The sequence below is a fragment of the Littorina saxatilis genome, linkage group LG1 (assembly GCF_037325665.1).
Source record: "Littorina saxatilis isolate snail1 linkage group LG1, US_GU_Lsax_2.0, whole genome shotgun sequence".
NCBI lineage: Eukaryota > Metazoa > Mollusca > Gastropoda > Littorinimorpha > Littorinidae > Littorina > Littorina saxatilis.
This window is the reverse complement of record NC_090245.1, coordinates 78,334,519-78,347,487: the sequence shown is the minus strand read 5'-3', so window position 1 is coordinate 78,347,487 and position 12,969 is coordinate 78,334,519. Positions and strand designations below refer to the sequence as shown.

General features: G+C 38.3%; 1 protein-coding gene across 1 annotated transcript in view; it reads right to left on the bottom strand.

Moving 5' to 3' along the window:
• LOC138980342 (uncharacterized) overlaps positions 1–6,632 on the bottom strand; it is a 14,707-nt gene extending 8,075 nt beyond the window's left edge. Inside the window, exon 1 of the mRNA XM_070353212.1 lies at positions 6,383–6,632. The gene's annotated coding sequence lies outside the window, so the exon portion shown is untranslated. The remainder of the gene's footprint in view (positions 1–6,382) is intronic.
• Positions 6,633–12,969: the final 6,337 nt, after the last annotated feature.

The following is a 12,969-nucleotide window of genomic DNA, read 5'->3' as shown; positions in this document are numbered from 1 at the left end:
ATATGTTTCTTTGTTTCTTTCTTTCTTACTGAATATCTGGGGGGTTTTCTGCCTGAATTTATTTGTGTCCTTTTTTTTTTTAATCCTTTTCTTTCGTTTTGTCTTACTTCCTTGCATCTTTATTTCTGTCTTCGTTTTTTTTCTTTCCTTCTTCTTTTTTTGTGTGAAACAAACTTATTATTATTTTAGTTTGTATTTTATCCTGCAGCGCATTTTTAGTCAACCTGGTCGATCAGAGTTCAATTTGAAATATTCGAGCAAACAACAGCACCGTATATATTCATGACAAGGCGTTAAAGATATAATCATATATTCTCTGTTTGGTTATGTTAATATTCTTATATTTACGCGTGTCAAGCGCATTGTTTGGCTGTCAGTTTGTCTGTTTGTCTATTGATTAGTTTTTGCACAGTTATGCAGTAATCCACTCCATCTGAATGACAGATATCGCACTGTTCACGCTCTCGGAGTTTGTGTATATTCACAACATATTATTCCGCTCAGAGATATTCAACGAGGAATGAAAAACAGATGGACTAAAATACAGCCTTTTATTCCAAGCTGCCATGGATTTGGTTTAGAATGTCGCGTCTTTTATTTGGATTGATAGTGGTTTTAGAATATCGTTTTATACTCGGATTTTTCTTCGGTTCAGTCTTTTATCTTCCCTTTACCGTATCTTCTTTTCTTTGGATTTTTATTTCGTTTGGAATTGCTTGTGTAATTCGGATTTCCTCGTGTTTTTGTGTGCAATGGTGTTAATAGTTGACATCACGCGGGGATGTAGCTCAGTTGGTAGCGCGCTGGATTTGTATTCAGTTGGCCGCTGTCAGCGTGAGTTCGATCCCAGGTTCGGCGGAAATTTATTTCACAGAGTCAACTTTGTGTGCAGACTCTCTTCGGTGTCCAAACCTCCCCCCGTGTACACTACATTGGGTGTGCACGTTAAAGATCCCACGATTGACAAAAGGGTCTTTCCTGGCAAAATTGCTTAGGCACAGTTAATAATTGTCTACCTATACCCGTGTGACTTGGAATAATAGGCCGTGAAAGGTAAATATGCGCCGAAATGGCTGCAATCTACTGGCCGTATAAAATTTCATCTCACACGGCATCACTGCAGAGCGCCTAGAACTGTACCCACGGAATATGCGCGATATAAGACTCATTGATTGATTGATTGATTGATCACGCAAACATGCACTGTTGTGTCTTTCGGTAACACATTTGTGTGAATTCATACGACGAAAAGGAATATTGTTTATTGAAAATAACGACGCGGCGTATTCAATGGCTTTGGTATCATAGAATTTTAAGGAGCGTTCAAAAACAAACTTTTTTCTATTAAAACATGTGTATTTGTTTTGTAGAAAAACATAAAGCACATTTGTTTTTACTCAATTGATCCCATTGTGAATTCAAAGAAGACACGAAAGGCGTTAATACATTTCAGCGACACACCCATGTTAGAATAGAGAGAGCAAAAAATTGTTGTGTCTTAAAACCCATACATGAAATAATACTATATGGCACTCCGATTTATCTCAATCAATCAATCAATCAATATGAGGCTTATATCGCGCGTATTCCGTGGGTACAGTTCTAAGCGCAGGGATATATTTTTTAATTTTTTATGCAATTTATATCGCACACATATTCAAGGCGCAGGGATTTATTTATGCCGTGTGAGATGGAATGTTTTTACCCAGTACATCACGCATTCACATCGGCCAGCAGATCGCAGCCATTTCGGGGCATATCCTGCTTTTCACGGCCTATTATTCCAAGTCACACGGGTATTTTGGTGGACATTTTTTATCTATGCCTATATAATTTTGCCAGGAAAGACCCTTTTGTCAATCGTGGGATCTTTAACGTGCACACCCCAATGTAGTGTACACGAAGGGACCTCGTTTTTTTTGTCTCATCCGAAAGACTAGCACTTGAACCCACTTATCTAATGTTGGGGCCTAGCTCGCTGAGCCTTTTCAAACCCTGTTGTCTGCTTATAACGAGCAAGAGACTGCAGGCGAGAAGAACCAAAACAAGATAACAAAGAAACTGTACTCCCCAGTTATACAAACACGCACACGGAAAAATAAGACCCGGTTTCGACTAATGTCTTATTTCAGCAAAAAGAGAAAGAAAAAAGAGTTGACAAAGAGAGATAGAGAGAGAGAGGGAGAGAGAGAGAGAGAGAGAGAGAGAGAGAGAGAGAGAGACAGACAGACAGACAGACAGACAGACAGACAGACAGACAGACCGAGACAGAGAAAGACAGAGAGAGAGAGAAAGAGAGAGAGAGAGAGAGAGAGAGAGTGAGTGAGAGAGAGAGATACTGAGAGAGATAGAAAAAAAAGAGAGAGAGAGAGTAAGTACAGAAAAATACAGACAGAAACTAACGCAACCTAACCTTAAAACAAGTCGCGTAAGGCGAAAATACAATATTTAGTCAAGTAGCTGTCGAACTCACAGAATGAAACTGAACGCAATGCCATTTTTCAGCAAGACCGTATACTCGTAGCATCGTCAGTCCACCGCTCATGGCAAAGGCAGTGAAATTGACAAGAAGAGCGGGGTAGTAGTTGCGCTAAGAAGGATAGCACGCTTTTCTGTACCTCTCTTTGTTTTAACTTTCTGAGCGTGTTTTTAATCCAAACATATCATATCTATATGTTTTTGGAATCAGGAACCGACAAGGAATAAGATGAAAGTGTTTTAAAATTGATTTGGACAATTTAATTTTGATAATAATTTTTATATATTTAATTTTCAGAGCTTGGTTTTAATCCGAATATAACATATTTATATGTTTTTGGAATCAGCAAATGATGGAGAATAAGATAAACGTAAATTTGGATCGTTTTATAATTTTTTTTTTTTTTTTTACAATTTTCAGATTTTTAATGACCAAAGTCATTAATTAATTTTTAAGCCACCAAGCTGAAATGCAATACCGAAGTCCGGGCTTCGTCGAAGATTACTTGACCAAAATTTCAACCAATTTGGTTGAAAAATGAGGGCGTGACAGTGCCGCCTCAACTTTCACGAAAAGCCGGATATGACGTCATCAAAGACATTTATCAAAAAAATGAAAAAAACGTTCGGGGATTTCATACCCAGGAACTCTCATGTCAAATTTCATAAAGATCGGTCCAGTAGTTTAGTCTGAATCGCTCTACACACACACACACACACACACACAGACACACAGACACACAGACACACGCACATACACCACGACCCTCGTTTCGATTCCCCCTCGATGTTAAAATATTTAGTCAAAACTTGACTAAATATAAAAAGAACAAAGACTAAGGAAGGAAGACATGGTGACAGTGACATGCGTCGAACAGAAACGTAATAATACCCTTAAAAACATAGAGAATGAAAAGAATGAAAGGTATAGGGAAAGGTCCCTTATATGGACCGGCACTTAAGTAGGCCTTAAGCTTAGTTTAATCGTTTGTCCAGTATTTAATTTAATTCTCTATTTTTGTATGAACTCAAATGTTTAGTGTTCTTAATTAGCCCAAACGGTTAACTAAAGAAATAACAAATACTAAGCACAAAATGAAACTCCTTCGCAAGAAAACAAGCTAGTTATCAGCATAAAACAACAAGTCGCGTAAGGCGAAAATACAATATTTAGTCAAGTAGCTGTCGAACTCACAGAATGAAACTGAACGCAGCAAGACCGTATACTCGTAGCATCGTCACTCCACCGCCCGTGGCAAAGGCAGTGCCCGTGGAATTGACAAGAAGAGCGGGGTATTCGTTGCGCTAAGAAGGATAGCACGCTTTTCTGTACCTCTCTTCGTTTTAACTTTGTGAGCGTGTTTTTAATCCAAACATATCATATCTATATATTTTTGGAATCAGGAACCGACAAGGAATAAGATGAAAGTGTTTTTGAATTGATTTCGAAAAAAAAATTTTGATAATAATTTTTATATATTTAATTTTCAGAGCTTGTTTTTAATCCGAATATAACATATTTATATGTTTTTGGAATCAGCAAATGATGGAGAATAGAGTCTGTCCGAGTTCTGAACCCTTTCCCTGTATTCCTGTCATTATCTTTGTTTTTGAGCATTACTCCAAAATCAAAAAGACTGCCAACGTTCCAAAATTCAGAATAAAAAACCCAAGAAAGGTAAGTTGTTGGAATGCTTAATTATTGACAAAACGGGCGGGGATGTAGCTCAGTCGGTAGCGCGCTGGATTTGTATCCAGTTGGCCGCTGTCAGCGTGAGTTCGTCCCCACGTTCGGCGAGAGATTTATTTCTCAGAGTCAACTTTGTGTGCAGACTCTCCTCGGTGTCCGAACACCCCCGTGTGTACACGCAAGCACAAGACCAAGTGCGCACGAAAAAGATCCTGTAATCCATGTCAGAGTTCGGTGGGTTATAGAAACACGAAAATACCCAGCATGCTTCCTCCGAAAACGGCGTATGGCTGCCTAAATGGCGGGGTAAAAAACGGTCATACACGTAAAATTCCATTCGTGCAAAAAAACACGAGTGTACGTGGGAGTTTCAGCCCACGAACGCAGAAGAAGAAGAAGAAGAAGAATTGACAAAACAAAACTTTACGTTGACAAATATATCGACCCAGCGGTCTTGTAAGTACACAGACGAACACTAATTACACAACACTTATCTTGACAAAATGGAGTTCAGCGACTTGCAGTGAAGACACAAGCGATTGAAGCCTTAAATAAAATTAATGTAAGTATTTATTACGTTTCTGTTCCACGCACGTCATTGTCATCATGATTTTCTTCCTTAGCTTTTATTATATTATGTTTTTAATGTTAGGTTACGTTAGTTTCTGTCTGTATTCTCTTGTTGCCTTCTTATTCTCTTCATTATTTCTGTCTGTCAACTCTTCCTTTGATTTTGTTGCTGAAGTAGACATTAGTCGAAACCGGTCCTTATTTTTCCGCGTGCGTGTTTGTATCTGGTGACTGGTGAATATATTCAGTTCATTTTTTTCTTGTTATATTTTGTTGATCTGAAGATTCGTAGAATCTTAAAGAGCTCATTCAATACATCTTTTTTTTAATACATTTAATTTACAACTGCAAGCGCGCACACATATATTTTTTAAAGAATATTTAAGAGCTGATCATACACACGCAGTATTTTGTGTATAAAAGACACTCTTACTACTTTTTGCGTTAAAAATGTATGGTAATCATCTGCAAGTTTGACCAAATTCACAATTCACGCCGGGAACCCTACAAAATCAAATTATTAGGTTAAATACCGGGTTTTTTCCTTCTTCAGAACCGGTCCTAATATTTGAACAACAAATTCACTTAGGACCACACAGAAGGTTCTTCTTCTTTATATCCTCTTTGTTATTATAAGTATTTTACACAATATTTTTCTTGGTCCTAAATAAGACGCAGAACCATATAAAATACGATTTGGAAACAAGGAAGCAAGCAAGCAAACAAACAAACAAAGTAACAAACAAAGTAACAAACAAAGTAACAAAGTAACAAACAAACAAATAAACAAACAAACCCCCCCAAAACAAACTAACAAACCGAAAACAAACAAACCGAAAACAAACAAACGAACAAACAAACGAACAAACAAACAAACAAACAAACAAACAAACAAACAAACAAACAAACAAACAAACAAACACACACACACACACACACACACACACACACACACACACACAAAAGCTAACAACAAACAATTAAACAAAAACACAAAATAGTTCAATACTACATGTACCAGGAATTTAAACGCGAAGCAAGAAAAATATGTGTACAGAAACCAGACTTTAGAACAAAACCGAACAGAACATCATTTATTTTTACCTAGTAATGTACAAGAATTATTCATGAACACTTAAAGCAGAAAACTCAAAAACAAGCACGCATCACAACAGCAAAAAACAAACAACAACACACAGAAAACTGCAAATAAACAAATGAACAAACAAAAGTACAAACAACTCAATAAACTTTCCAAGAAATAAATTTGAAGATTTGGAATACACAGCCATGCTCTTGTCAGGAATTCTAAGCATTCGGGTTTGTTTCAAATATCATTTTGTTTTTACAGAACATGACTTTAATAAAATATGGCATGTGGTGATGTTTGTGATGGTGCACTGCACTCAGAAACGCATAAAAATGGCACTAGTAACGCACCGAACACAGCAATGAAATCGCCACTCCAATCAAAGTCGACAGTCAAATTCCCCAAAGAGACCCTAAATCCTGTCACCAGCGGCGAAAGAACAACAAAGTATAAACAGCAAGCACAAAGAGCAAACATAAATAATTCATAAACCCAGCGACAGCAAGAGACAAACGCGACAGACACATCACATAAGAAAAGCACGCCGTGTTTACCTGCAAACCATCGCACACTGTTTTTCCCACGGGACGACACGCCGCCAGGTACAGAAAAAGGTCCTCTCCGATGTGAAAACTTGGGGGAATTAACCTTAGCAGCAGCAGGAGACAGTCTTCGAACAAGTCTGGCAGAAGAATCTATTCCTCAGTTCTTATTACTGCCGCCAGTAAGCTGTCCACAACAGCGTCACACGTGTCCGAAGTTTGCTGCAGCAATGCTGTCCGTCAGTTTGCCCACTGTTGGCCCAACTGCTTATAAACTTGGAAGGAAAAGCTTTGGTTATTTGGCTTGTCAATAACTCGCGCTTCGCAGCCTCCGAAGCCCCGCCCACCGTGGCTCATCAATATTCATGCCAGCGAGCAGGCCGAGTCACGACAGCGTGCGACAGACGTGAGCAAAGCCAGTGATTGGTTGACGGCTGAGGCGCTGCGAGGATTGAAGGGGAGGGGACAGTTTGGGGGGCTGTCGTCGATGGGGGGGATGATGATGACACACACACTGACTCGCACAGCTGTCCCCGAGGATTCAGTTTTTCCTCCCAAGCGTGAAAAATCCAATTTTTGCTCTAAACGAAGACAACTGATCAAATACAAAATACATTTGTGTTCTGTTTCGTGAGTAGAATGTGTGTGCTTTGCATCTGTTATTGCGGGCGGCTTCCTGAGAAAGAAAGGAAATTATTGGTAAATACGACTCAGGATTTGATTTTCAGTTTTCCTTTTCTGTATTAACTAACGATTGTTGTCTAAAGTCGGATGTAGTTTTTCTGCTTCATGCATTACAGTTTTCGTTGTAATCAGCATATAATGTCCGAACGTCTGTATGTGGAGAAAGGGTCGTTGTTTTTCATTTGTTAAAACGGGTAATTAAAGGTGAAATAACACTAGTGTTTATGCCGTTCAAGTAGTTCAAGTAGTGTGTTTCCTTTGTCAGTGTTATCTTTAGAATTTTAAAAGTTTCTTTTCACTTTGACTTCTTTGATCAAAATGAGATTTTGTTAAATTGTTTGTTTCTGTAGTTCTCTTCTATACTTTATTTTGTTGTTATTCTTTCTTTTGTATATATATCTTTCTATCGTCTGTTTTTCCAAATTAGATTAATCAAAAAAGAAACGATAGATATTGTACCGAATATACCAAAACAAAAATCCAATTTGTGCCTGTGTATTTTTCTATTTTTATTTTTTTTATACTAACCGCTCTTCTATTTTTCATGATTTTTCTTTCGCTGTCGCTGTTGCTATTTTTGTTGTTGTAATTTTGTTAGATTTTATCTTTATTTTTTAAATTATTTTTACATTTGTTTTTGGTTTGGGTTGAGGGGGTTGGGGGTGGGTGGGTGGGTGGGGGTGTGTTATTTCAAGTTACTGTACTACACCCTTCTTCCCCTCATGCGATGCGTTCACCTCTCTGTCTCTCTCTCTCTCTGTTTGTGGGAATGTTTTAGTTTGTTTGGTTGGTTGGTAGGTTGATTAATTGTTTGTTTGTTTGTTTGTGTCTTGTTATTCTATTTTGTTATTTATTTTGTTATCTTCGCTGCCAATCAAAACTTCCTGACTGCCAGGGAATATTGGAGTTCGGGGTGTACTAATTCACAAAAAATTCTAGCTCCAAACTAGCAGTAGGTAGGAAAGTAAAACCTATGTTATTTTTAAAGGAAATTCAACCAAGAATCTGTTTTTAGTATCTAATCATGGAAATAATGCACAAGTGCAGGACGGGTATACCCGTCCTAAGGCAGTCAAGGGGTTAACATTTATAAAACGTATTGTCATTAAATTAGTAAAAAAGCGCCTGTTTGCTTATGCCATTACCCTCGTTAATAAAGAATGTGTCTTGTCTTGTCTTTTCTTGTCTTTTCTTGTCTCTCTCTCTCTCTTTCTCTCTCTCTCTCTCTCTCTGTCTCTCTTCACTCTCTCTCTGTCTCTGTCTCTCTCTCTCTCTCTTCACTCTCTCTCTCTCTCTCTTCTCTCTCTCTCTCTCTCATTATCCGTTCTCTGGCCCTTTCTCTCTCCCTCCCCCCCCCCGTCTCCCCCATCTCACTCTCTCTTTCTGCACCTCCCCCCCTCCCGTTTTCCTTTTCACATACTCTCTTTTTCTTAATAACTCTCCTACTTTTCCGTCTGTCTTCACTGCTTTGCATTTTCCGCGAATTCTTCGCTCTGTATTTTCTCCTCACTTCTTCGCTCTGTGAAACCTTTTCTTGAGGCATTTGTTGTGTGATTTCCATTGATTCCTTCGTATGGTTCTTTGGTTTAAACAAAATGTTATTCAAAATACAAGACATGACACAATTTAACAGTATACAACGAGGACACGAATTCCAGCAAAAAAGCTTATATTACGTGACCAAAACAATACAATATTATACACACATCTACAGGATGATGGTGGACTTAAAAAAATCCAGAAGATTAAATTGTGGGGGTGGGGCGGGGAACTAAATCAAAACAGAGGATTCTACAGGGGGGGGGGGGGGGGGGGGGACGCACTGGCAATTTGAAGAATGGACTAGCACGAAAGCGCGAGAAAAAGAAATCAGCAATTCTGAGAAATGCAACAAAACTATTCTAAACAGATGTACATTTATTCATTTTGTTCTTTCGCTTAAATCATTTGCTCTATATCAACCCCTCCCCCCTCCCCCCTCCCCCCCACCCTCCCCGCTGTCCTTATCTCCAGAATTGCATATCTTTTCCGCGCTTGTATTTTTCATTTATTTCTGTTATCATTTAGTTCTTTCCATTTATTTACTAAGTATATACCCTGAATATACTCCTCTCTGTATTTTCCTTTCAATCATTTGCATCGTCTTTTGCCTTTTATCTCTAGTGATTTCTTTTCCCCCGAACTCCATTTTCAATGGAATCTTTTGCTCTGTATAACTCCTTCAATCTATCGATGTATATTTTCTCCTGAATTTTTTTCCCGTCAATCTTATGCTCTGTATTTTGCACATTGTTCTCTGAATGCCTTTCTCAGTATTTTCTGTTTTGGTTTAAGCGTGCTTTTATTAATTTCTTGTATACATGTTATATACAGTAACAACATTAAGAACGTTAACAAGCAGACTGCTTATGGACACGTTCCAAAACTAATAATCAATACACATTCTGATAACAAGACATGGCGAACAAGTGATAACTTCAACCCTTTTCTTTCAAAATATTTCATAATATTTTATACAAATAAAGAGAGAGAGGGAGAGAGAGAGAGAGAGAGAGAGAGAGAGAGAGAGAGAGAGAGAGAGAGAGAGAGAGAGAGAGAGAGAGAGAGAGAGAGAGAGAGAGAGAGAGAGAGAGAGAGAGAGAGAGAGAGAGAGAATGCTTTGCTACATCTATTGCTGTCACTGTTAATATAATATCAGCCGAAGCGATCAGTTGACATAACGTAATCTTGTACAGCAGAAAATATTTTCGTATTCAAAGATATAGTTATATCAGTATTGCCAAACAAAAGTGTTTTGCAATCCAGAGCGTACGTTGGTAGACTATTGAATAAAATGTTTCTATGTTCTTTAAATTTTGGACAATGTAACAAAAAGTGTATTTTCTGTTTCTCCATTCAATCCTTTGCTCTGCATTTTCCATTCGGACTTTTGCTGTGTATTTCTCCTACAATCCTTCGCTGTGTATTTTTCCTTCAATCCTTTGCTCGGTATTTCCCCCTCAATCTTTCGCTCTGTATTTCCCCTATTCTCGCCATAATTCGACGCTCTGTATTCACCCCCCTCTATACTCTGCTCTGGATTTCCCCCTCAAACTTGTACCCTGCATTTTCTCCTCAATTCTTTGCTCGTCCCCCCCCCCCCCCTCAATCATCTATTCTGTATGTTCCCGGAATCTTTTTCCTGTATTTCTCCCACAGTACTTCACTGTTCTTATATTTCTCTCAATCCTCTCTTCTGTGAGTTCCTTGAATATTTTTCTCTTTATTTCTCCTCAATTCGTTGCTGTTTTTTTTCCCTCAATCATCTATTCTGTATGTTCCCGGAATCTTTTTCTTTGTTTTTCTCCTCAATTCGTTGCTCTGTTTTTTCCCCTCAATCATCTATTCTGTATGTTCCCGGAATCTTTTTCTTTGTTTTTCTCCTCAATTCGTTGCTCTGTTTTTTCCCCTCAATCCTCTATTCTGTATGTTCTCAGAATCTTTTTCTTTGTTTTTCTCCTCAATTCGTTGCTCTGTTTTTTCCCCTCAATCCTCTATTCTGTATGTTCTCAGAATCTTTTTCTTTGTTTTTCTCCCTCAGTACTTCATTGTGCATATTTTCCCCTCAATCCTCTTTCTTCTGTGTCCATGTTCCCTGAATCTTTTTCTCTGTATTTGTCCTCAATTCTTTGTGCTGTTTTTCTCCCCTCAATCCCCTCTTCATAATTATATGTATACGTGTTCCCTGAATCTTTTACTCTGTATTTCTTCCTCAAACCGTCGCTCAGTATTTCCCCTCCAATTCTCCTGCTGCTGCTCCCTCTATATGTAACGCTATAGCCACGAGCCAGAAAATCCCGATTCGTGATTTGGACTGTAACTCTTCCGACTCTAAATGCCAACCTATTCATCATCCCACAACGAGAATCATTCATCCGTAGCGATCAATACCGCGCTTGAAAGCGGCTTACGATTCACTTCACTTGTTTCATAATTGTGAGAGGATAATTCCCCTTTCTGGGCGCCTCGGTTTGTGTCATATTTGTCATAACACACGTATCGATTCCCACTTGTTGTCGGCACAAAGCAGATGTCAGAAATGTCAGCTAATACTATGGGGAATTCTGTTATGCTTAAATGTTATCTGCTGTATATTGTTTGGTGGACAGCGTTGAGTGAAAGCTGCTTTTTTTTAATGGGTGTGTGTGTATGTGTGTGTTTGTCAGTGTGTGTGTGTTTGTGTGTGTGTGTGTGTGTGTGTGTGTGTGTGTGTGTGTGTGTGTGTGTGTGTGTGTGTGTGTGTGTGTGTGTGTGTGCGTGTGCGTGTCCATCTTTTGTTGTTGTTGATACGATAGCGTGCGATCTCGGGAGATACGGTATTACAAGTAATTAAACGTGTTGTTTTTAAATTTGTATCTTTTACTTTTTTGGGGGAAAGATTCTAATCATGTTTCTATTTATTAAATGTATTCTATTTTGTTATTATACTCTATGTTTGTATTAAGACAGCTGTTTCTACCATCTCTCCTTCCCCTCCCTATCTCTGCCTCTCTCTTTCTCTCTCTCTCTTTTTGTCTCTCTGGGAATCTCTCTTTCTTTCTCTCCCTATCTCTCTCTCTCTTTTCTTCTTTCTCTCTTTCTTTCCGTATCTCTCTCTCTCTCTCCCTATCTCTCTATCTCTCCCTCTCCCTCTCCCTCTCTCTCTCTCTCTCTCTCTCTCTCTCTCTCTCTCTCTCTCTCTCTCTCTCTCTCTCAACTAGCTTACTATAATATCATAGGGTATAGTGTGTACTGAATCTTGCATCGCGTTGGTTATTTGTGTTTTTTCTTATGAGTGTCATTTTCTCCCCAAAAGGGATATTGTTTTTTTTTAGTTTTAGGAGTAAAATTGCAGCCCTAAACTGTGTTGAATTTTTACATCGCCTGACGAGTCCCTCCGGTTCACATGCAACTTTTCTTCTCCCTTCCCTTTTCTGTGAGACAAAGGATAAGGTTGTTTTGATCGTATTGCTTCAAGAATGAAACCGTTTTCCAATTAAAAAAGAATGTTCGTATTGTTGGACATTGATTTTATGACAGTAAAGACGCACACACAAACATACTCAGACACAGACACACACAGCCACAGCCACACAGCCACAGCCACAGCCACAGCCACACACACACACACACACACACACACACACACACACACACACACACACACACACACACACACACACACACACACACACACACACACACACACACAAATAAAAATAAAAAACAACCCACAAAAAAACATAACAACACCCAAACTAAAAAATTTAACTACATAACACCACAATACATGTAGCCAGAACAAAATAAAACCCACAAAATCTAACGCGACCCCAGATCATATGATATATGAGGGATTGGAAGGGGAGACAAACGGGTAAGATTATGTAATGTTTTGAAAGGAGTGTCCAAAACGATTTTCCCCATGAGCAGGCTCAGCATTCGCTTTTTTTCTAAAAAAAGAAAAAATCCTTCCACAATAATTTTATGATAAACCAAAGACAGATCATAACAGAAGTACAGGTTATACTTCCAGCGAAAGGCAAAGGCAGCGGCTATAATAATATGATATTTTAAATGTTAACACTGATTTGTTTTCTCTAGTTTTTCCCTTCACTGTTTAAACAAAGTTTCATTCTCGATGAACTGCATAGAAAAAAACCCACACATCAGCAGGCAAAGGTTTTTTCTTTCCCTTTTTTTTTTTTTTTTTTTTTTTAACTCTTGGTGCCCTCCGTCCTATTCAAACTTCAAGTTGACACTTTAACTGTTATGGTGTTTTGTTTTTCTGTACATGTTTCCATAATTGTTTGTATAGACTGTGTTGGCACAAATTTAATGTTTATTTTTTCAACTAATTATATTGAAATCTTTTCTGAATACTTGTGAGTTATTTC